The following is a 23,949-nucleotide window of genomic DNA, read 5'->3' as shown; positions in this document are numbered from 1 at the left end:
TGTGCTGACGAGATATGGTGGCGATCAACACAGGCATGGTGAGTGAATGTTCAGTCCATATAGAGATGGACCTTAGACATGAATCTGTTCTCTAGTTGTGGCAGGAAATAATTTGGTGGACTCGTTGATCTTTTGTGGTCATGAGTCCATTGAAGGTAGTGGCATAGCAGTCATGAAGACCCAAGCAAGAGCAAAGAAATTTTCCCCTAGGTGTGGCATCTAGATAGAGCAGGCTACGGACTTTCAAAGACCACCAGTGGAAATCTAGGGCGAATATTTTGGTGTAACACAACCTGAGAAAAATTCCGAATATGAAGGATTTCTCTTGATCAGGAAGACCCAACCCATTAACTTCAACAAGTGCTGTATATTCTTATGTAGGTGCCGCAGGAGAATTGTACGTTTGCCAAGTCCCCAACTATAGCCAATCTCTGACAGTCTCAGGGTATGTGCACACGTAAGAATTTCTTGCAGAAAATTCCTGAAGAAAACCGGACATTTTCTGCAAGAAATCTGCATGCGTTTTATTTTGCGTTTTTACCGCGTTTTTTTGCACGTTTTTTTTCCGGAGCTTTCCCAATGCATTATATAGCGGGGGAAAAACGTGAAAAAAAACGCAAAATTAATGAACATGCTGCGTTTTTTTACTGCGATGCGTTTTCGCGGAAAACAAAAAAGCATCATGTGCATAAAAATTGCAGAATGCATTCTAAATGATAGGATGCATATGTATGCTTTTTATACATTTTTAGAGTGAAAAAAATGCAAAAAAAAACCATGTGTGCACACAGCCTCACACTTAGTGATTATTTTTGGGCAATACTTTCTATTGAAACCAAAAATTATCCAAAGTGGACAATCAAATAAAAGTGTTATTTTTCAGTGAAAACCTATAAAACCTGAAAGTTGTACAATCAGAAAGTCCAGAAAAGACCAGAACATGAGCCATCCAGTTTAATTATGACATAAGAAAAGGAAGCCATGGATCTATCTCCATCTCCATCACAAGATCGAACAGCTCCATGGTGAACTCCCTCATAAAAAAAAAAAAATCCAGGTGATATAGAAGGTGATGAAGGGCATTATGCTGTAATTCTCATGTCCTGCATCATCCCGGGTGATGAAGATCATATCCACCTGCTCAGTGTCCTCCTCTGGAGAAGCTGCGTGGAACATTTCGATCATCCGCACCAAGCCTACAAGGAGACAGAATAGAGATTGACAAGTTCCTAGAAGCAAAATGTCAAGTGGATCGGCTCATACAAGACTCATCAACAAAAAAAATTGGTGAGATGTTCTGAAACCCCAAAACCTTCCTATAATATAAACCTTTTTTTTTTCACTAGAAATTTGTCATTAAGAACCAATATCATTATGCCGTTTTCCTCACGCAGAATCTGAGGAATGGTCAATGCTGGAAGAACAAGAGTAGAATTTGTACCAGAACCAAAATTGAGAGCTGAATAATCATAATAATAATAATAAATTTATTTCTATAGCACCAACATATTCCAGAGCACTTTACATTTCAGACAAATAAAGACATTACAGCATAACAATAATCACATAAATCAATAGATATCAAAAGGAATGAGGGCCCTGATCAGAAACTTGATTGATAGTAACTTGATTACATTTTCTCAATATATTTTTGGTACAGAGATCAAAACTCTCCATGTAAACTGAAGAAATTGTGTATGCCTTTAACTATCAGTAGGGGGGTGACCACAGACCATTTCTCTGTTCTCAGACTGGTTTCACATTTGCGTTTTTTGCCGCTGCGTTTTTGCGCAAAAAAACACATGCTTTTTTCCCTATACTTAACATTAAAAAAGCATGCGTTTTTTTTGCATGCATTTTGCCGCGTTTTGACAACGCATGCATCCTTTCTATGCATGCGTTTGGTTGCAGAAATGCAACATGTAGTAATTTCTAGCTGCGTTTTTTTTGCCGCAAAAAAACACATGCTTTTTTTGCGGCAAAAAAACGTATTGCTGTCTATGTAAACGCATGCGTTTTTAAGCACATGCGTTTGTATGCGTTTTAATAGAAAAACACAAGAATACACACAGATAAGCCAACCCCCAACCCTAACCCTAAGGGATCCTAACCCTAACCCTAAGGGTTAGGGTTAGGATCCCTTAGGGTTAGGGTTAGGGTTAGGGTTAGGATCCCTTAGGGTTAGGGTTAGGATCCCTTAGGGTTAGGGTTAGGATCCCTTAGGGTTAGGGTTAGGGTTTGGGTTAGGGTTAGGGTTAGGATCCCTTAGGGTTAGGGTTTGGGTTAGGGTTAGGGTTAGGATCCCTTAGGGTTAGGGTTTGGGTTTGGGTTAGGGTTAGGTTTAGGATCCCTTAGGGTTTGGGTTAGGGTTAGGATCCCTAGGGTTACTAGGGATCCTAACCCTAACCCTAACCTTAACCCTAGCTATTTCTGTTTATAGTGGGTTTTCTTGTTGATTTTTATGATTGGCAGCTGTCACACACTTCTCATCATGCGTTTCAAAAACGCAAACGCAGGAAAAAACGCATGTAAACGCGTCAAAACGCCGCGTTTGTATTAAGACATGCAAAAACGCATGCGTCTAAAAAACGCAGCGTTTAAACGCGTTTAAACGTGTTTTTCACCAAATGCGTTTGCGTTTAAAATGCTGCGTTTTTAAACGCAAATGTGAAACCAGCCTCATCCTTTTTGACTGTTGTCATCATGTCTCGCTCCATCTACCAATGCCACGTAGCACCACAGACTGTCCAGGATTTGGAGGATGCTTTAATCTGAGTCTGGGAGGAGATCCCTCAGGAGAACATCTGCCGCCTCATTAGGAGCATGTCCAGGCATTGTATGGAGATCATACAGGCACGTGGAGGCCACACACACTACTGAGCATCATTTCCTTGTCTTGAGTCATTGCCACTGAAGTTGATTCAACCTCTAATTTGATTTTTCAATTTGATTTTGAGTATCATTCCAAATCCAGATCTCCTTGGCATATTACTTTTGATTTACTGTACCTTAATCATTTTTATGTTTTATCGTTCTCAATGCATTACACTATGTAATGACTAAAGATTTGCAAATGGAAAATGTAATTCAGTGATATCTAGGATGTGGTATTTTAGTGTTCCCTTTTTTTAAGCAGTGTATAAAAATATATGAAAGAAATATTAGATAGATATACAGATAGATAGATAGATACAGAAAGACATTTTTAACTATGTGAGTGAGATATATAATGAGTGCGTGTAGTTTACTGTGCTTATTTTTTTTTTTACTAAATAAATTATTTTCAGAAAAAATGGCATGGGATCACCTGAAATTTTTTTAACCAGCAGAGGAAAAGCTGACAGCTTGGGGCTGATGTTTATAGCCAGGGAAGGGGGTAATATCCATGGGTAAATAATTTTATTTAGTTAAAAAATACATTTACAGCAAGCTTCACACGCACTGTAGTAATCGTATATGTGACTTACATCTTTTTATCTATCTATTCTTTGTGCATATACTGTATGCTATTCATCTACAGTTAGGTCCATATATATTTGGACAGAGACAACATTTTTCTGATTTTGGTTATAGATATTACCACAATGAATTTTAAACAAAACAATTCAGATGCAGTTGAAGTTCAGACTTTCAGCTTTCATTTGAGGGTATCCACATTAAAACTGGATGAAGGGTTTAGGAGTTTCAGCTCCTTAACATGTGCCACCCTGTTTTTAAAGGGACCAAATGTAATTGGACAGATTCAATAATTTTAAATAAAATGTTCATTTCTAGTACTTGGTTGAAAACCCTTTGTTGGCAATGACTGCCTGAAGTGTTGAACTCATGGTCATCACCAGACGCTGTGTTTCCTCCCTTTTGATGCTTGGCCTTCACTGCGGTGGTTTTCAGTTACTGTTTGTTTGTGGCCTTTCTGTATGAAGTTTAGTCATTAACAAGTGAAATGCTGCTCAATTGGGTTGAGATCAGGTGACTGACTTGGTCATTCAAGAATATTCCACTTCTTTGCTTTAATAAACTCCTGGGTTGCTTTGGCTTTATGTTTTGGGTCATTGTCCATCTGTAGTATGAAACAACGACCAATCAGTTTGGCTGCATTTGGCTGGATCTGAGCACACAGTATGGCGGCTCTGAATACCTCAGAATTCATTCGGCTGCTTCTGTCCTGTATCACATCATCAATAAACACTAGTGACCAGTGCCACTGGCAGCCATGCATGCCCGCGCCATCACACTGCCTCCGCCGGGTGTTACAGATGATGTGGTATGCTTTGGATCATGAGCTGTACCACGCCTTCGCCATACTTTTCTCTTTCCATCATTCTGGTAGAGGTTGATCTTGGTTTCATCTGTCCAAAGAATGTTCTTCCAGAACTGTGCGGCTTTTTTAGATGTTTTTTAGCAAAGTCCAGTCTAGCCTTTCTCTTCTTGATGCTTATGAGTGGTTTGCACCGTGCAGTGAACCCTCTGTATTTACTTTCATGCAGTCTTCTCTTTATGGTAGATTTGGATATTGATACGCCGACCTCCTGGAGGGTGTTGGTCACTTGGTCGGCTGTTGTGAAGGGGTTTCTCTTCACCATGGAGATTATTCTGCGATCATCCACCACTGTTGTCTTCTGTGGGCGCCCAGGTCTTTTTGCATTGATGAGTTCACCAGTGCTTTCTTTCTTTCTCAGGATGGACCAAACTGTAGATTTTGCCACTCCTAATATTGTAGCAATTTCTCGGATGGGTTTTTTCTGTTTTCGCAGCTTAAGGATGGCTTGTTTCACCTGCATGGAGAGCTCCTTTGACCGCATGTTTACTTCCCAGCAAAACCTTCCAAATGCAGCACCACACCTCAAATCAACTCCAGGCATTTTATCTGCTTAATTGAGAATGACATAACGAAGGGATTGCCCACACCTGTCCATGAAATAGCCTTGGAGTCAATTGTCCAATTACTTTTGGTCCCTTTAAAAACAGGGTGGCACATGTTAAGGAGCTGAAATTCCTAAACCCTTCATCCAATTTTAATGTGGATCCCCTCAAATGAAAGCGGAAAGTCTGAACTTCAACTGCATCTGAATTGTTTTGTTTAAAATTCATTGTGGTAATGTCTATAACCAAAATTACAAAAATGTTGTCTCTGTCCAAATATATATGGACCTAACTGTATTCATGTAATCTATGCATTCGACACTGTGGATCATCAGCTCCTCCACACTATGCTCCGCTCCATCGGCCTCAAGGACACCGTTCTCTCCTGGTTCTCCTCCTATCTCTCTGACCGATCCTTCACTGTATGTTTTGCTGGTTCCTCCTCCTCTCACCTTCCCCTTACTGTTGGGGTTCCTCAAGGATCAGTCCTAGGCCCCCTCCTCTTCTCGTTGTATACTGCCCCTATTGGACAAACAATCAGTAGATTTGGTTTCCAGTACCATCTCTATGCTGGTGACACCCAATTATACACCTCTTCTCCTGTTGTCACGCCTGCCTTATTAGAAAACACCAGTGATTGTCTTACCGCTGTCTCTAACATCATGTCCTCCCTCTATCTGAAACTAAACCTGTCAAAAACTGAACTCCTCGTGTTCTCTCCCTCTACTAACCTACCTTTGCCTGACATTGCCATCTCCGTGTGCGGTTCCACCATTACTCCAAAGCAGCATGCCCGCTGCCTTGGGGTCATCCTTGATTCCGAGCTCTCATTCACCCCCCACATCCGATCACTGGCTCGCTCTTCTTATCTGCATCTCAAAAACATTTCTGGAATTCGCCCTTTTCTTACTTTCGACTCTGCAAAAACTCTTACTGTTTCACTCTCTCATAATCGGTCTCCCTATTACCAAACTCTCCCCTCTCCAATCTGTCCTGAATGCTGCTGCCAGGATCATATTCCTCACCAACCGTTACACCGATGCCTCTACCTTGTGCCAGTCATTACACTGGCTACCCATCCACTCAAGAATCCAGTACAAAACTACTACCCTCATCCACAAAGCACTCCATGGCTCTGCACTACCCTACATCTCCTCTCTGGTATCAGTCTACCACCCTACCCGTGCCCTCCGCTCCGCTAATGACCTCAGGTTAGCATCCTCAATAATCAGAACCTCCCACTCCCGTCTCCAAGACTTTACACGTGCTGCGCCGATTCTTTGGAATGCACTACCCAGGTTAATGCGATTAATCCCCAATCCCCACAGTTCTAAGCGTGCCCTAAAAATGCATTTGTTCAGACTGGCCTACCGCCTCAACGCATTAACCTAACGATCCCTGTGTGCCCCATTCAAAAAACTTGAACCATAATCAGGTTCCTCGCATCATGTTCTCATACACTTTATGCAGTTAATAGCCCTCTGTGTCTGTACTGCCACATACTTAGGCTGATAACGGGTTCATGCAGCTTTACATGAACACCCGAGCCTTACACTATGGCCGGTCCGACTAACTAAAGCAATTGTTACCATCCACCTCTCGTGTCTCCCTTTTTCCTATAGATTGTAGCTTGCGAGCAGCAGGACCCTCACTCCTCTTGGTATCTGTTCTGTGATTATTGTTACGCTGTAATGTCTATGGTCTGTACAAGCCCCCTCTATAATGGAAAGTGCTTTGGAATATGTCGACGCTATAGAAATAAAATTATTATTATTATCTATTCTACTTTGTTGGGTCACGCTGTGATTTTACTGTACACGGCAGATGAAATGTCGGGTCTTCAAGGACATGGGTGTGTACAAATCGGATGGCGCTCGCATGGTCTGAGTGCCGTGCAAATTTTTTTTATCACACTCATTGACTTGCATTGGTGAGTCTCGTCCGAGATCTGAGCTGAGACTCATAGATTAACATTGGTCAGAGTGCAATCCGGTTTTTCACTTTTCCATCATCCTCGTAGATGAGTATGAGCCCTTAGAGTCATCTCCTCTTATGTTCCTCAAGTACATTATATCTCGAATCAAATGTTAGTACTTAAAGGGGTTGTCCACTTTAAGATGATTTTCACAATGGTTACTTTCTAACATGCCGTTATAAGGAGATCAGCACCGATGTTTTGCTTTTCTTAAGCCGGACCCTTATTTCGCATCATCTTTTCGATCAGTAGCTCCTACAAGAAGGGTTGTACCTGACCCGTCCACCAGTGGGAAGGTCTCTGACATCTAATGGTGGGATTATTTTCATGCACAGACTGATTTTACCTTCCTTCTCGGTGATTTCCACCTCCTGTCGCTTTTGCTTTCTTGCTGGGGGAGACTGTGTGATGGTGAAAGCATGAATGAAGATGAGGAGGAGCAGCAGGACCTTCATGTCCATGAGAACCGTGATGTCGGTTTTGCTTCTCTCGTTGACTCTTGGTTCTCCCTCTTTCGTGAGAAGCAATAAGTTCACCAGTCGGGATCTTCCTTTACTTTTTCTGTCCTAGAATTTAATGTCACAGTGAGCTCATGATTCTCCTGACGATGACGTCATCACAAAGAACAATGGGACGTTCCACATTCCATTCCTGACTGCAAATCTCTGACTGGTGGTTGTCAGTGAAATTAAACCTTTGTGTTTTTAATTCGAGACCGAAAACACCGTATCTGATGTCCTGCAGCATTTTTCACTGCATTCATCACTCTTTCTTTTCCCCCCCAAAAAATGTTGCGGTCAGATGAAAAATGAAAACAGTGTTGCAAATATGGGGGGGGGGGGGGGCGTGGCTATGTAGCCGAAGAAGACGGAAGCATCTTAGGAGAGCTCCGTACATCCTGAGGCATATCTGCCATAAATACTGAGCGGGACCTAGCGGTACCAACCCAAACCTGAGCCCTACATACCAGAGAGTCCCCTGGATCTTCTGGGAGACCGCTGCAGAGCTCCGTGGAGTCGGGAGCCGCGGGAACCGGAGCGGGCAGGAGATCCCCGCAGGTGACGGCGGCCATTTTCTGAGCACGCGCCAGGGAGCACAGGACGCGGTGCTGCCAACTACTGGAGCTGAACCCCCCTGTTATCCCGGAGGCGGCGGCGGCTGACCGCGCTGGTGAGAGCGGCGGGACACCTACATGTGTGAGCAGGGAGGGCGCATGAATCACAGCGCTGCTCTCTGTTGGGTTCCTCTCACCTCAGAAGTAACGGCGGTGGATGGTGCTGGAGAGAGAGGCGGGAAGCTTGCAGGCAGGAGCGGTGAGGACTGATAGGTGCTGGAAAGTGCCTGGGGCAGCGGCCATTAATATAGCGCACACCCTGGCAGATAGGGAGTTGCGCTTTTAACCACATCAGCGGCGCTGGGCGGTGAATGGGCGCCTGAAGAAGTAGGGGTGGTACAGTGTGTGCCCTGAAAAAGCGGGACCTGTGCCCCCCTGTCGGGTGGACATTTTCCCTACCAGTGACATAATACTACAGGGATTAACCCCTTTTTAGCTGCTTCCCCGGGGGTAACTGTGAAATTACACGGCCTGCGTGCTACAAGTGACTTTGAGCTTCCCCATAATTGCACCTGAGGTCGCTTTGCATAATCTTCTTGTAAACACTCACCATGCAGCACCCTAGAGGAGCTGCAGCTGCTGAAAAATTAAAAAAATATGCCAAGGATGATCCCCCTGATAATGTGCGCAGTCTTAGAAATAACCCCGCACCATCTCAGCGTAAAGGTCGCCCCTCTGATGGTAATGAGGAGAGAGGAGAGGATGAACTGACTCTTAAACAGGCATCAGAGCAGTTGATGCAAGCTATATCTCTCACTAGATCATCTCTCACGGAGAAAATAGAGGATGTACATACCGAGGTGGGGCGCCTGAGACATGACATGCAGGCTATGAGAGGGCGCATCTCAGAGGTTGAAACGAGGGTGTCTCATATAGAGGACACTATCACCCCTATGGAAGCTAAACTGAATAAAGCTGCTGGATCCGTGAATGCCTGGAAGCAAAAGGCAGACGACTTAGAAAATAGACTGCGCCGCAATAATATCCGTATCATAGGTCTCCCGGAGCGGTCAGAGGGCCAACAGCCTGAGCAATTTCTGGAGGAATGGCTTAAGTCTACATTGGGAGATGGATTCTCCTCGACATTTTCGGTGGAGAGGGCCCACAGGGTCCCGACGAGACCTCTCCCTCCTGGAGCCCCTCCGCGACCCTTTCTGGCGCGTCTCCTTAATTGTAGAGACAGAGACGCCATCCTCCGCTTGGCGCGACAGAAGGGCCTCATTAAATTCGATAATGCTACCATTTCGATCTTTCCAGATTTTTCCATGGAGCTTCAAAAGCAGCGGGCACGATTTATGGATGTCAAGAAGCAACTTAGAGAGAGGAACATCGTCTACTCTATGCTTTATCCGGCCCGGCTCCGTATTGTTTATAAGGGCTCCTCCTTATTTTTCACAGACCCAGCGGAGGCGATCGAGTGGCTGCGGTCCCGTGTGGGGTCAAATGCGGAAAACTCCTAACCTGGACTCCCTGACTAATGGCAGTATAGATAGAGCTCTTTGTTTGGGTGCAGGGAATGTCAACAATACCGGACACTGAATCCAGTGAGGGTATCCCTTTTTCAATTTGACTGTGGGAGTATGGAAATATACTCCCCTATTGTTCAAGTTTTGTTCAGTTTGGTTTTATGTATTAGATTAGATTGTTTACTAGGTATGGTTGCCGCTAATGCTGACTCTTTGCTCTGTGCGATGCCGCTGAACTACACCCGGATAGTAATGATATGCATTCACTTTCCCTTTAAGAGTGAACATGGGGGCTGAAATTATATGTATGACCTGGAACATACGAGGTATAAAGACCCCACGAAAGAAAATTAAGGTATTCTCGCAGATAAAAAAATATCACCCTCATGTTGTGGCACTAATAGAGACACATTTAACAAGGGACACAGTTCGATGTATGCAGAAACCGTGGGTACAATGGTCCTTGCACACATTCCACACTAGCTACTCTAGAGGGGTTTCTCTACTGATACACAAGGAGGTCAGGTGGGAGGCCAGGGAGGCGAGACGTGATCCAGAGGGCCGCTTCGTTTTTGTGCATGCATTTATTAATTCACGAGAGTATGTGTTATTGTGCATCTATAATCCTCCTCCTGCCAATGTGTCAATCCTCCGTATGGCTCTAGGCTTTTCCTTAAAATATCCGGAAGCCAAAGTTATTTGTATGGGGGACTTTAACTTAGTTATGAATCAATCCATGGATAGATTGAGACTGGATGACGTAACATCAGGGGACGCTTTACCTCAACAACCCTCTCAATTAGCATTGTTTATGAACGGGAGCGGGTGGTTAGATTTATGGAGAATAAATCATCCGGAAGTTAGAGGGTACACCTGCCACTCGTCAACTAGACAATCTCTATCTAGAATAGACTATATATTTGGGTCGGGTGAGTTGGCATTACGGGTGGATAGCATTGAACATGGTAATCGGGGGATCTCAGACCATAGTCCAATTATTCTTAAACTTAAATATGAGAAATCCGATAATAGTGGTGGGTTCTGGAAACTGAATCCCTTCTGGTTGAAATTGATAGACTCTAGTGATAGGACGGTTGATCAGTTGAATGATTTTACTCTAACACATTCGGAACTCCAAAACTCTGGTCTATTTTGGGATACCCTGAAGGCATACCTGAGAGGGTGCTTGTCCTCAACTATTTCCTACATCAAGAGGGTAACGGCGAGGGAGGATGAGGAGATAGAGCAAAGATTAAAAGACTCAGAGGCCACTTATATAGCTAATCAGTCCAGCAGCAATAGAATTGAATGGCTTACTTCCCAGAGACTATATACCCAACATGCAGACGCTAAGTCAAAACGCAAACTATTTTTCACTCGGCAGTCCTATTTTGAGCTAGGCAATCAAGCCAGTACACTCCTGGCCTTTTTGGTGCGCCAACATAACACCTCCAACACAATATTGCAGATCCGAGCGTCTGATGGCTCGTTGGTATCCTCTACTGATAAAATACTTCAGAGCTTTTACGATTATTACATTTCATTATACAAATCTAAAAGTGGTTTTGATATTGATGAATGTTTGGATTATCTATCAGATATAACATTCCCCTTACTAAGCCCATCTCAACGAGCCCTTATGGAGGCTGAATTCACCCTGGAAGAGGTAGAACATGCAATGGCGGATATGGCTACTGGGAAGGCCCCGGGACCTGATGGGTTCCCCATTGAATTTTACAGGAAATACCGTGATAAATTGGCACCTATATTGCTAAAGGTACTTAGGGGAATATGGGAGGGTGAATCTGTACCTGAAACATTTTATGATGCTAATATTGTCGTGCTCAGGAAGGAAGGGAAGGATCCTCTAGATTGTGGATCATATAGACCAATTTCTTTGGTGAATGTTGACTATAAGATTTTTACGAAAATTCTAGCTACCAGACTGAATACGATCATATTGGATCTCATACACCCAGATCAAACTGGTTTTATGCCCGGGAAAAATACCTCTATTAATATCAGACGGGTGCAATCGGTTATTCAATATAGTACACTAGAACCAGACAATAAGTGGGCATTGGCTTCGCTGGACGCAGCCAAGGCTTTTGATTCCCTTGAGTGGTCTTTTTTAATTGCATGTCTACGGAAATATGGGTTTGGGAATAAATTTCTGAGAGGGATAGGTACACTATATGCGAAACCGGGGGCGCGAATGGTGGTAAACGGCTCTGTGTCTGCGCCATTTTCTTTGCATAGGGGAACTCGCCAGGGATGCCCTCTCTCCCCAGCCTTATTTGCCTTGGCAATAGAAGCCTTGGCAATACGGATGAGGTCTTCTGTAGATATTAAAGGGATACATATTGCTGATCGGGTGGACACTATAGGTCTATATGCTGATGATATGGTGGTGTTTATGGACCAGACGGAGGATACATTACCAAAAGTAATAACGATGATTGATAAATTTAGCAAGTTCTCTGGCCTATATATAAACTGGGATAAGTCTGCTTTGATGCCTCTCTCCCATACCCCAATGCCAAACCTTGAAACCCTCTCGCTATTGCCCATTGTCTCCAATTTTAAGTATCTCGGGATGCATATGACTCAGCGCAGTCACCTTGATCTACATCTCAATATATATCCACTAATTGACGTGGTTAAATTTAAATATGCTACCTGGGATAAGCTCCCGCTATCGGTGGCTGGTCGTATTAATCTGATCAAAATGATTTTACTCCCAAAATTGAGCTATTGTTTTCAACATAGTGCCGTTTCAATACCTAAATCTTTCTTTGCAACCCTAAACTCCCTTACTACATCCTTCATATGGGGGAAGGCTAGGCCTAAACTTAAATTATCCACCCTGCAGAGACCTAAGCGGGGGGGCGGGGCGGCTTTGCCGGACTTCTATCTGTATTACCTTGCTGGACAGGCCAAAATGATAAGTGAGTGGATGCCCGGGAGGTCTCTCCCCAACTCTGAAAGTCATATATTACATTCAGCTAAAGTTGATTGCCCGCTGGGTTTTCTAGAGATGGAGAAAATTGCTGTCCCTCGTTTGCTTCCTTTGCTTCGCCTGGCACGATCAGTATGGAGACAAATTAAAAAAGTGACACAATATGTAGATATAGCAGCCGAAATGCCGTTATGGAATAATGGTTACTTTCCGGGATTATTGGGCCACCCATCTACTGAATTTTGGATATCGTGTGGTGTCCTTACGGTGAGCGATATACATAGCCAGGGGGTTTTTGTTTCTTTTGAACAATTACAAAATACTCATAATATACCGAAGTCTCAATTTTTCCGCTACCTGCAACTAAGATCTGCCTTCCAATCACATGTACGAAATACGGGTGCGGGTCGAGCTATTTCAACTCTGCCGTTAATAGGAATTCTTAATTCACAGGGCCCTCAGGGACTCATTTCCTCTTTATACACCTACCTAATATCCATAGGCGAAGTATCTGTTACAGATTCAATTAAGGGAAAGTGGGGGAGACTTCTTCCGGATACACTAGGAGAAGAATGGGATGAAATCTTGGAATCTCCAACTAAGGTCTCCCCATCAATCAATAATAAGATGATCCAATTATATATAATCTATCAATCTTATTTGACCCCGACTCGTCTTTTTAAAATGGGCCGTCTTCATTCATCAGACTGCTTGAGATGTCACTCTAGTGACGCAGATTTTATCCATATGATATGGAAGTGTCCTGTTATTTTTCAATATTGGAGAGAAGTGACAGCACTATTGACATCTTTGGTGTCGATCCCTGTTCCACTTGAGCCACTGGTATGTTTGTTTGGAGTATGGGAGGCGGAGGCTTGGGATCACCACACAGGAATATTCCTGAGGGAGTCACTGTTCATGGCACGAAAGGTGTTGGCGCTGCGTTGGATGGGAGGCTCTGGTCCATCTCTTAGAGCATGGGTTGACTTAATAAATTCAATTATTCCGTATGAGCGGACGCTTTATCAAAATAGGGGTTGTCCAACTAAATTTGAGAAGATATGGGGAAGATGGAATTCATCCTATCACACTGTATAAGTTAAAAGGACTCAGTATACGCATAAGAAAAGGGTGTATGACTCTCTAGACATTATTTACCAACAGAGCGGGATGTATTTAGAAATATTCTTTGTAAGCGGCACTACGTTTGTATTAAAGACTTTATTAGAAGTTAATGTAGTTACAGTTAAAGTTTAAAATAAGGCATTAATGATCAACATGCACAATTTATTATTTTTATAATATCTTATACATGGCTATGTATGGTAATTTCCTGTAATTAATGGAAAATGATGAATACGAGCAAAATGTGTATGATCTTTCCTGAAATCAATAAACGAATTTAAAAAAAAAAAAATATGGGGGGGGGGGGGGGGGAATCAATTTTGCAAATCTAAAAATTGAAAAAAAAAGTTTTGTTATATTTTTAAAAAAATGTAAACAATGTTGAAAATGAAAAAAAAAATGCCTATGTTTTCATAAAAGCTATTTGAAATGCATAAAGTTTTTTTACAAGTATTTAAAAGTGCGGCAAAATTAGTTGTGGAGGAGAGAATATTTTTGTTTTACCACCATCCTTGTCCCAAATATTAAAGTATTAATAAAGTAATGGGCATCTAAAGAATTTATTACAAATTTGCCCTCAAGAGTTTGGATTTTTCAACCAGACACCTTTTTGTTGTATTGTTTGAGAACCTAACTCCATGTCCTCCATTACTTTTGGATTGGACTTTGGTTTTCCGGCCGATATGAAACCCCGTGTTGTACCCTGTGGTCAGGTTGGGTCGTTGGGTGAAGTAAATCTTCTCGGCCGTTTTAAGCCAATTTGCCCAAAACTAATTCTGAGAAATTCGCTCCTCTCTATGGACAACCCCATAAACAGCAGATTTTACTAAAGTGAGCTAGATCTGCCAATGATCTGCAGATAATAATATACAATAGTATGCGTATGGGAAGACTAAGGGGCCAAACAGCTTTTCTGCAACATTGAATAAACCCAAGTTCTGGAAATAACATTGAAAGTTCTACTGAAGATGTTTCATTAAGGCCCAGTGACTAGCAAATGGATATTGGACAAATCTGCAGATGCTAAATAGGGAAATCTTATCCTGGAGCCCAATAGGGAATGAATGTAGTACGGCCAATCATTTCCACAGCCGCTCCATTCATTGTCCATAGGACTTCTGAGCACAGTATTCAGCACTGCCACTCCATTCATTCTCCATAGGACTTCTGAGCACAGTATTCAGCACTGCCACTCCATTCATTCTCCATAGGACTTCTGAGCACAGTATTCAGCACTGCCACTCCATTCATTCTCCATAGGACTTCTGAGCACAGTATTCGGCACACATTTGAGCACAGTATTCGGCACTGTTGCTCCATCCATTTTCCATAGGACTTCCGAGCACAGTATTCAGCACTACCGCTTGATTCATTCGCCATAGGTCCTCCGAGCACAGTATTCAGCACTGCCGCTCCATCCATTTAACATAGGTCTTCCGAGCACAGTATTAAGCACTGTTGCTCCATTCATTCGCCATAGGTCCTCTGAGCACAGTATTCAGCACTGCCGCTCCATCCATTTTCCATAGGACTTCCGAGCACTGTATTCGGCACTGTTGCTCCATTCATTCGCCATAGGTCCTCCGAGCACAGTATTCAGCACTACCGCTCCATCCATTTTCCATAGGACTTCCGAGCACTGTATTCGGCACTGCCGCTTGATTCATTCGCCATAGGTCCTCTGAGCACAGTATTCAGCACTGCCGCTCCATCCATTTTCAACAGGACTTTCGAGCACAGTATTCGGCACTACCGCTTGATTCATTCGCCATAGGTCCTCTGAGCACAGTATTCGGCACTGTCGCTCCATCCATTTTCCATAGGACTTTCGAGCACAGTATTCGGCACTGTTGCTCCATTCATTCGCCATAGGTCCTCCGAGCACTGTATTCAGCACTGCCGCTCCATTCATTTTCCATAAGACTTCTGAGCACAGTATTCAGCACTGCCGCTCCATCCATTTTCCATAGGACTTCTGAGCACTGTATTCAGCACTGCCGCTCCATCCATTTTCCATAGGACTTCTGAGCACAGTATTCAGCACTGCCGCTCCATCCATTTTCCATAGGACTTCTGAGCACAGTATTCAGCACTGCCGCTCCATCCATTTTCCATAGGACTTCTGAGCACAGTATTCAGCACTGCCGCTCCATCCATTTTCCATAGGACTTCTGAGCACTGTATTCAGCACTGCCGCTCCATCCATTTTCCATAAGACTTCCGAGCACAGTATTCAGCACTGCCGCTCCATCCATTTTCCATAGGACTTCTGGGCACAGTATTCAGCACTGCCGCTCCATCCATTTTCCATAGGACTTCTGAGCACAGTATTCAGCACTGCCGCTCCATCCATTTTCCATAGGACTTCTGAGCACAGTATTCAGCACTGCCGCTCCATCCATTTTCCATAGGACTTCTGAGCACAGTATTCAGCACTGCCGCTCCATCCATTTTCCATAGGACTTCTGAGCACTGTATTCAGCACTGCCGCTCCATCCATTTTCCATAGGACTTCTGAGCACAGTATTCAGCACTGCCGCTCCATCCATTTTCCATAGGACTTCTGAGCACAGTATTCAGCACTGCCGCTCCATCCATTTTCCATAGGACTTCTGAGCACTGTATTCAGCACTGCCGCTCCATCCATTTTCCATAAGACTTCTGAGCACAGTATTCAGCACTGCCGCTCCATCCATTTTCCATAGGACTTCTGGGCACAGTATTCAGCACTGCCGCTCCATTCATTTTCCATAGGACTTCTGAGCACAGTATTCAGCACTGCCGCTCCATCCATTTTCCATAAGACTTCCGAGCACAGTATTCAGCACTGCCGCTCCATTCATTTTCCATAGGACTTCTGAGCACAGTATTCAGCACTGCTGCTCCATCCATTTTCCATAGGACTTCTGAGCACAGTATTCAGCACTGCTGCTCCATCCATTTTCCATAAGACTTCCGAGCACAGTATTCAGCACTGCTGCTCCATCCATTTTCCATAGGACTTCTGAGCACAGTATTCAGCACTGCTGCTCCATCCATTTTCCATAAGACTTCCGAGCACAGTATTCAGCACTGCCGCTCCATCCATTTTCCATAGGACTTCTGAGCACTGTATTCAGCACTGCCGCTCCATCCATTTTCCATAGGACTTCTGAGCACTGTATTCAGCACTGCCGCTCCATCCATTTTCCATAGGACTTCTGAGCACTGTATTCAGCACTGCCGCTCCATCCATTTTCCATAGGACTTCTGAGCACAGTATTCAGCACTGCCGCTCCATCCATTTTCCATAGGACTTCTGAGCACTGTATTCAGCACTGCCGCTCCATCCATTTTCCATAAGACTTCCGAGCACAGTATTCAGCACTGCCGCTCCATCCATTTTCCATAGGACTTCTGAGCACAGTATTCAGCACTGCCGCTCCATCCATTTTCCATAGGACTTCTGAGCACTGTATTCAGCACTGCCGCTCCATCCATTTTCCATAAGACTTCCGAGCACAGTATTCAGCACTGCCGCTCCATCCATTTTCCATAGGACTTCTGGGCACAGTATTCAGCACTGCCGCTCCATCCATTTTCCATAGGACTTCCGAGCACAGTATTCAGCACTGCCGCTCCATCCATTTTCCATAGGACTTCTGAGCACAGTATTCAGCACTGCCGCTCCATCCATTTTCCATAGGACTTCTGAGCACAGTATTCAGCACTGCCGCTCCATCCATTTTCCATAGGACTTCTGAGCACTGTATTCAGCACTGCCGCTCCATCCATTTTCCATAGGACTTCTGAGCACAGTATTCAGCACTGCCGCTCCATCCATTTTCCATAGGACTTCTGAGCACAGTATTCAGCACTGCCGCTCCATCCATTTTCCATAGGACTTCTGAGCACTGTATTCAGCACTGCCGCTCCATCCATTTTCCATAAGACTTCTGAGCACAGTATTCAGCACTGCCGCTCCATCCATTTTCCATAGGACTTCTGGGCACAGTATTCAGCACTGCCGCTCCATTCATTTTCCATAGGACTTCTGAGCACAGTATTCAGCACTGCCGCTCCATCCATTTTCCATAAGACTTCCGAGCACAGTATTCAGCACTGCCGCTCCATTCATTTTCCATAGGACTTCTGAGCACAGTATTCAGCACTGCTGCTCCATCCATTTTCCATAGGACTTCTGAGCACAGTATTCAGCACTGCTGCTCCATCCATTTTCCATAAGACTTCCGAGCACAGTATTCAGCACTGCTGCTCCATCCATTTTCCATAGGACTTCTGAGCACAGTATTCAGCACTGCTGCTCCATCCATTTTCCATAAGACTTCCGAGCACAGTATTCAGCACTGCCGCTCCATCCATTTTCCATAGGACTTCTGAGCACTGTATTCAGCACTGCCGCTCCATCCATTTTCCATAGGACTTCTGAGCACAGTATTCAGCACTGCCGCTCCATCCATTCTCCATAGGACTTCTGAGCACAGTATTCAGCACTGCCGCTCCATCCATTCTCCATAGGACTTCTGAGCACTGTATTCAGCACTGCCGCTCCATACATTCTCCATAGGACTTCTGGGCACAGTATTCAGCACTGCCGCTCCATCCATTCTCCATAGGACTTCTGAGCACTGTATTCAGCACTGCCGCTCCATCCATTTTCCATAGGACTTCTGGGCACAGTATTCAGCACTGCCGCTCCATCCATTCTCCATAGGACTTCTGAGCACTGTATTCAGCACTGCCGCTCCATCCATTTTCCATAGGACTTCTGAGCACTGTATTCAGCACTGCCGCTCCATCCATTTTCCATAGGACTTCTGAGCACAGTATTCAGCACTGCCGCTCCATCCATTCTCCATAGGACTTCTGAGCACTGTATTCAGCACTGCCGCTCCATCCATTTTCCATAGGACTTCTGAGCACAGTATTCAGCACTGCTGCTCCATCCATTTTCCATAGGACTTCTGAGCACAGTATTCAGCACTGCCGCTCCATCCATTCTCCATAGGACTTCTGAGCACAGTATTCAGCACTGCCGCTCCATCCATTTTCCATAGGACTTCTGGGCACAGTATTCAGCACTGCCGCTCCATCCATTTTCCATAGGACTTCTGAGCACAGTATTCAGCACTGCCGCTCCATCCATTCTCCATAGGACTTCTGAGCACAGTATTCAGCACTGCTGCTCCATCCATTCTCCATAGGACTTCTGAGCACAGTATTCAGCACTGCCGCTCCATCCATTTTCCATAGGACTTCTGAGCACTGTATTCAGCACTGCCGCTCCATCCATTTTCCATAGGACTTCTGAGCACAGTATTCAGCACTGCCGCTCCATCCATTTTCCATAGGACTTCTGAGCACTGTATTCAGCACTGCCGCTCCATCCATTTTCCATAGGACTTCTGAGCACAGTATTCAGCACTGCCGCTCCATCCATTTTCCATAGGACTTCTGAGCACAGTATTCAGCACTGCTGCTCCATCCATTTTCCATAGGACTTCTGAGCACAGTATTCAGCACTGCCGCTCCATCCATTTTCCATAGGACTTCTGAGCACAGTATTCAGCACTGCCGCTCCATCCATTTTCCATAGGACTTCTGAGCACAGTATTCAGCACTGCCGCTCCATCCATTTTCCATAAGACTTCTGAGCACTGTATTCAGCACTGCCGCTCCATCCATTTTCCATAGGACTTCTGAGCACAGTATTCAGCACTGCCGCTCCATCCATTTTCCATAAGACTTCCGAGCACAGTATTCAGCACTGCCGCTCCATCCATTTTCCATAGGACTTCTGAGCACAGTATTCAGCACTGCCGCTCCATCCATTTTCCATAGGACTTCTGAGCACAGTATTCAGCACTGCCGCTCCATCCATTTTCCATAGGACTTCTGAGCACTGTATTCAGCACTGCCGCTCCATCCATTCTCTGTAGAACTTCTGAGCACTGTATTCAGCACTGCCGCTCCATCCATTTTCCATAGGACTTCCGAGCACTGTATTCAGCACTGCCGCTCCATCCATTTTCCATAGGACTTCCGAGCACAGTATTCAGCACTGCCGCTCCATCCATTCTCCATAGGACTTCCGAGCACAGTATTCAGCACTGCTGCTCCATCCATTTTCCATAGGACTTCTGGGCACTGTATTCAGCATTGCCGCTCCATCCATTTTCCATAGGACTTCCGAGCACAGTATTCAGCACTGCCGCTCCATCCATTTTCCATAAGACTTCCGAGCACAGTATTCAGCACTGCCGCTCCATCCATTTTCCATAGGACTTCTGAGCACAGTATTCAGCACTGCCGCTCCATCCATTTTCCATAGGACTTCTGAGCACTGTATTCAGCACTGCCGCTCCATCCATTTTCCATAGGACTTCTGAGCACAGTATTCAGCACTGCCGCTCCATCCATTTTCCATAAGACTTCCGAGCACTGTATTCAGCACTGCCGCTCCATCCATTTTCCATAAGACTTCTGAGCACTGTATTCAGCACTGCCGCTCCATCCATTTTCCATAAGACTTCTGAGCACTGTATTCAGCACTGCCGCTCCATCCATTTTCCATAAGACTTCTGAGCACTGTATTCAGCACTGCCGCTCCATCCATTTTCCATAGGACTTCTGAGCACAGTATTCAGCACTGCCGCTCCATCCATTTTCCATAGGACTTCTGAGCACTGTATTCAGCACTGCCGCTCCATCCATTTTCCATAGGACTTCCGAGCACAGTATTCAGCACTGCCGCTCCATCCATTTTCCATAAGACTTCCGAGCACAGTATTCAGCACTGCCGCTCCATCCATTTTCCATAGGACTTCTGGGCACAGTATTCAGCACTGCCGCTCCATCCATTTTCCATAGGACTTCTGAGCACAGTATTCAGCACTGCCGCTCCATCCATTTTCCATAGGACTTCTGAGCACTGTATTCAGCACTGCCGCTCCATCCATTTTCCATAGGACTTCTGAGCACAGTATTCAGCACTGCCGCTCCATCCATTTTCCATAGGACTTCTGAGCACAGTATTCAGCACTGCCGCTCCATCCATTTTCCATAGGACTTCTGGGCACAGTATTCAGCACTGCCGCTCCATCCATTTTCCATAGGACTTCTGAGCACTGTATTCAGCACTGCCGCTCCATCCATTTTCCATAGGACTTCTGAGCACTGTATTCAGCACTGCCGCTCCATCCATTTTCCATAGGACTTCTGAGCACAGTATTCAGCACTGCCGCTCCATCCATTTTCCATAGGACTTCTGAGCACAGTATTCAGCACTGCTGCTCCATCCATTTTCCATAAGACTTCCGAGCACAGTATTCAGCACTGCCGCTCCATCCATTTTCCATAGGACTTCCGAGCACAGTATTCAGCACTGCCGCTCCATCCATTTTCCATAGGACTTCCGAGCACAGTATTCAGCATTGCCGCTCCATCCATTTTCCATAGGACTTCTGAGCACAGTATTCAGCACTGCCGCTCCATCCATTTTCCATAGGACTTCTGAGCACTGTATTCAGCACTGCCGCTCCATCCATTTTCCATAGGACTTCTGAGCACAGTATTCAGCATTGCCGCTCCATCCATTTTCCATAGGACTTCTGGGCACAGTATTCAGCACTGCCGCTCCATCCATTTTCCATAGGACTTCTGAGCACAGTATTCAGCACTGCCGCTCCATCCATTTTCCATAGGACTTCTGAGCACTGTATTCAGCACTGCCGCTCCATCCATTTTCCATAGGACTTCTGAGCACAGTATTCAGCATTGCCGCTCCATCCATTTTCCATAGGACTTCTGAGCACAGTATTCAGCACTGCCGCTCCATCCATTTTCCATAGGACTTCTGAGCACTGTATTCAGCACTGCCGCTCCATCCATTTTCCATAGGACTTCTGAGCACTGTATTCAGCACTGCCGCTCCATCCATTTTCCATAGGACTTCTGAGCACTGTATTCAGCACTGCCGCTCCATCTATTTTCCATAGGACTTCTGAGCACAGTATTCAGCACTGCCGCTCCATCCATTTTCCATAGGACTTCTGAGCACTGTATTCAGCATTGCCGCTCCATCCATTTTCCATAGGACTTCCGAGCACAGTATTCAGCACTGCCGCTCCATCCATTTTCCATAGGACTTCTGAGCACTGTATTCAGCATTGCCGCTCCATCCATTTTCCATAGGACTTCTGGGCACAGTATTCAGCACTGCCGCTCCATCCATTTTCCATAGGACTTCTGAGCACTGTATTCAGCACTGCCGCTCCATCCATTTTCCATAGGACTTCTGAGCACAGTATTCAGCACTGCCGCTCCATCCATTTTCCATAGGACTTCTGAGCACAGTATTCAGCACTGCCGCTCCATCCATTTTCCATAGGACTTCTGAGCACAGTATTCAGCACTGCCGCTCCATCCATTTTCCATAGGACTTCTGAGCACTGTATTCAGCATTGCCGCTCCATCCATTTTCCATAAGACTTCCGAGCACAGTATTCAGCACTGCCGCTCCATCCATTTTCCATAGGACTTCTGAGCACTGTATTCAGCACTGCCGCTCCATCCATTTTCCATAGGACTTCTGAGCACAGTATTCAGCACTGCCGCTCCATCCATTTTCCATAGGACTTCTGAGCACAGTATTCAGCACTGCCGCTCCATCCATTTTCCATAGGACTTCTGAGCACTGTATTCAGCACTGCCGCTCCATCCATTTTCCATAGGACTTCTGAGCACTGTATTCAGCACTGCCGCTCCATCCATTTTCCATAGGACTTCCGAGCACAGTATTCAGCACTGCCGCTCCATCCATTTTCCATAGGACTTCTGAGCACAGTATTCAGCACTGCTGCTCCATCCATTTTCCATAGGACTTCTGAGCACAGTATTCAGCACTGCCGCTCCATCCATTTTCCATAGGACTTCTGAGCACAGTATTCAGCACTGCCGCTCCATCCATTTTCCATAGGACTTCTGAGCACAGTATTCAGCACTGCCGCTCCATCCATTTTCCATAGGACTTCTGAGCACAGTATTCAGCACTGCCGCTCCATCCATTTTCCATAGGACTTCTGAGCACAGTATTCAGCACTGCTGCTCCATCCATTTTCCATAGGACTTCTGAGCACAGTATTCAGCACTGCTGCTCCATCCATTTTCCATAGGACTTCCGAGCACAGTATTCAGCACTGCCGCTCCATCCATTTTCCATAGGACTTCTGAGCACAGTATTCAGCACTGCCGCTCCATCCATTTTCCATAAGATTTCTGAGCACAGTATTCAGCACTGCCGCTCCATCCATTTTCCATAAGACTTCCGAGCACAGTATTCAGCACTGCTGCTCCATCCATTTTCCATAGGACTTCTGAGCACAGTATTCAGCACTGCCGCTCCATCCATTTTCCATAGGACTTCTGGGCACAGTATTCAGCACTGCCGCTCCATCCATTTTCCATAGGACTTCTGAGCACAGTATTCAGCACTGCCGCTCCATCCATTTTCCATAGGACTTCTGGGCACTGTATTCAGCACTGCTGCTCCATCCATTTTCCATAGGACTTCTGAGCACTGTATTCGGCACTGCCGCTCCATCCATTTTCCATAGGACTTCTGAGCACAGTATTCAGCACTGCCGCTCCATCCATTTTCCATAGGACTTCTGGGCACAGTATTCAGCACTGCCGCTCCATCCATTTTCCATAGGACTTCTGGGCACAGTATTCGGCACTGCCGCTCCATCCATTTTCCATAGGACTTCTGAGCACAGTATTCAGCACTGCCGCTCCATCCATTTTCCATAGGACTTCTGAGCACTGTATTCAGCACTGCTGCTCCATCCATTTTCCATAGGACTTCTGGGCACAGTATTCAGCACTGCCGCTCCATCCATTTTCCATAGGACTTCTGAGCACTGTATTCAGCACTGCCGCTCCATCCATTTTCCATAGGACTTCTGAGCACAGTATTCAGCACTGCCGCTCCATCCATTTTCCATAGGACTTCTGGGCACAGTATTCAGCACTGCCGCTCCATCCATTTTCCATAGGACTTCTGGGCACAGTATTCGGCACTGCCGCTCCATCCATTTTCCATAGGACTTCTGAGCACAGTATTCAGCACTGCCGCTCCATCCATTTTCCATAGGACTTCTGAGCACTGTATTCAGCACTGCTGCTCCATCCATTTTCCATAGGACTTCTGAGCACAGTATTCAGCACTGCCGCTCCATCCATTTTCCATAGGACTTCTGAGCACTGTATTCAGCACTGCTGCTCCATCCATTTTCCATAGGACTTCTGAGCACTGTATTCGGCACTGCCGCTCCATCCATTTTCCATAGGACTTCTGAGCACAGTATTCGGCACTGCCGCTCCATCCATTTTCCATAGGACTTCTGGGCACAGTATTCAGCACTGCCGCTCCATCCATTTTCCATAA

The sequence above is a fragment of the Ranitomeya imitator genome, chromosome 2 (assembly GCF_032444005.1).
Source record: "Ranitomeya imitator isolate aRanImi1 chromosome 2, aRanImi1.pri, whole genome shotgun sequence".
Taxonomy (NCBI): Eukaryota; Metazoa; Chordata; class Amphibia; order Anura; family Dendrobatidae; genus Ranitomeya; species Ranitomeya imitator.
This window is presented reverse-complemented; position numbering follows the sequence as displayed.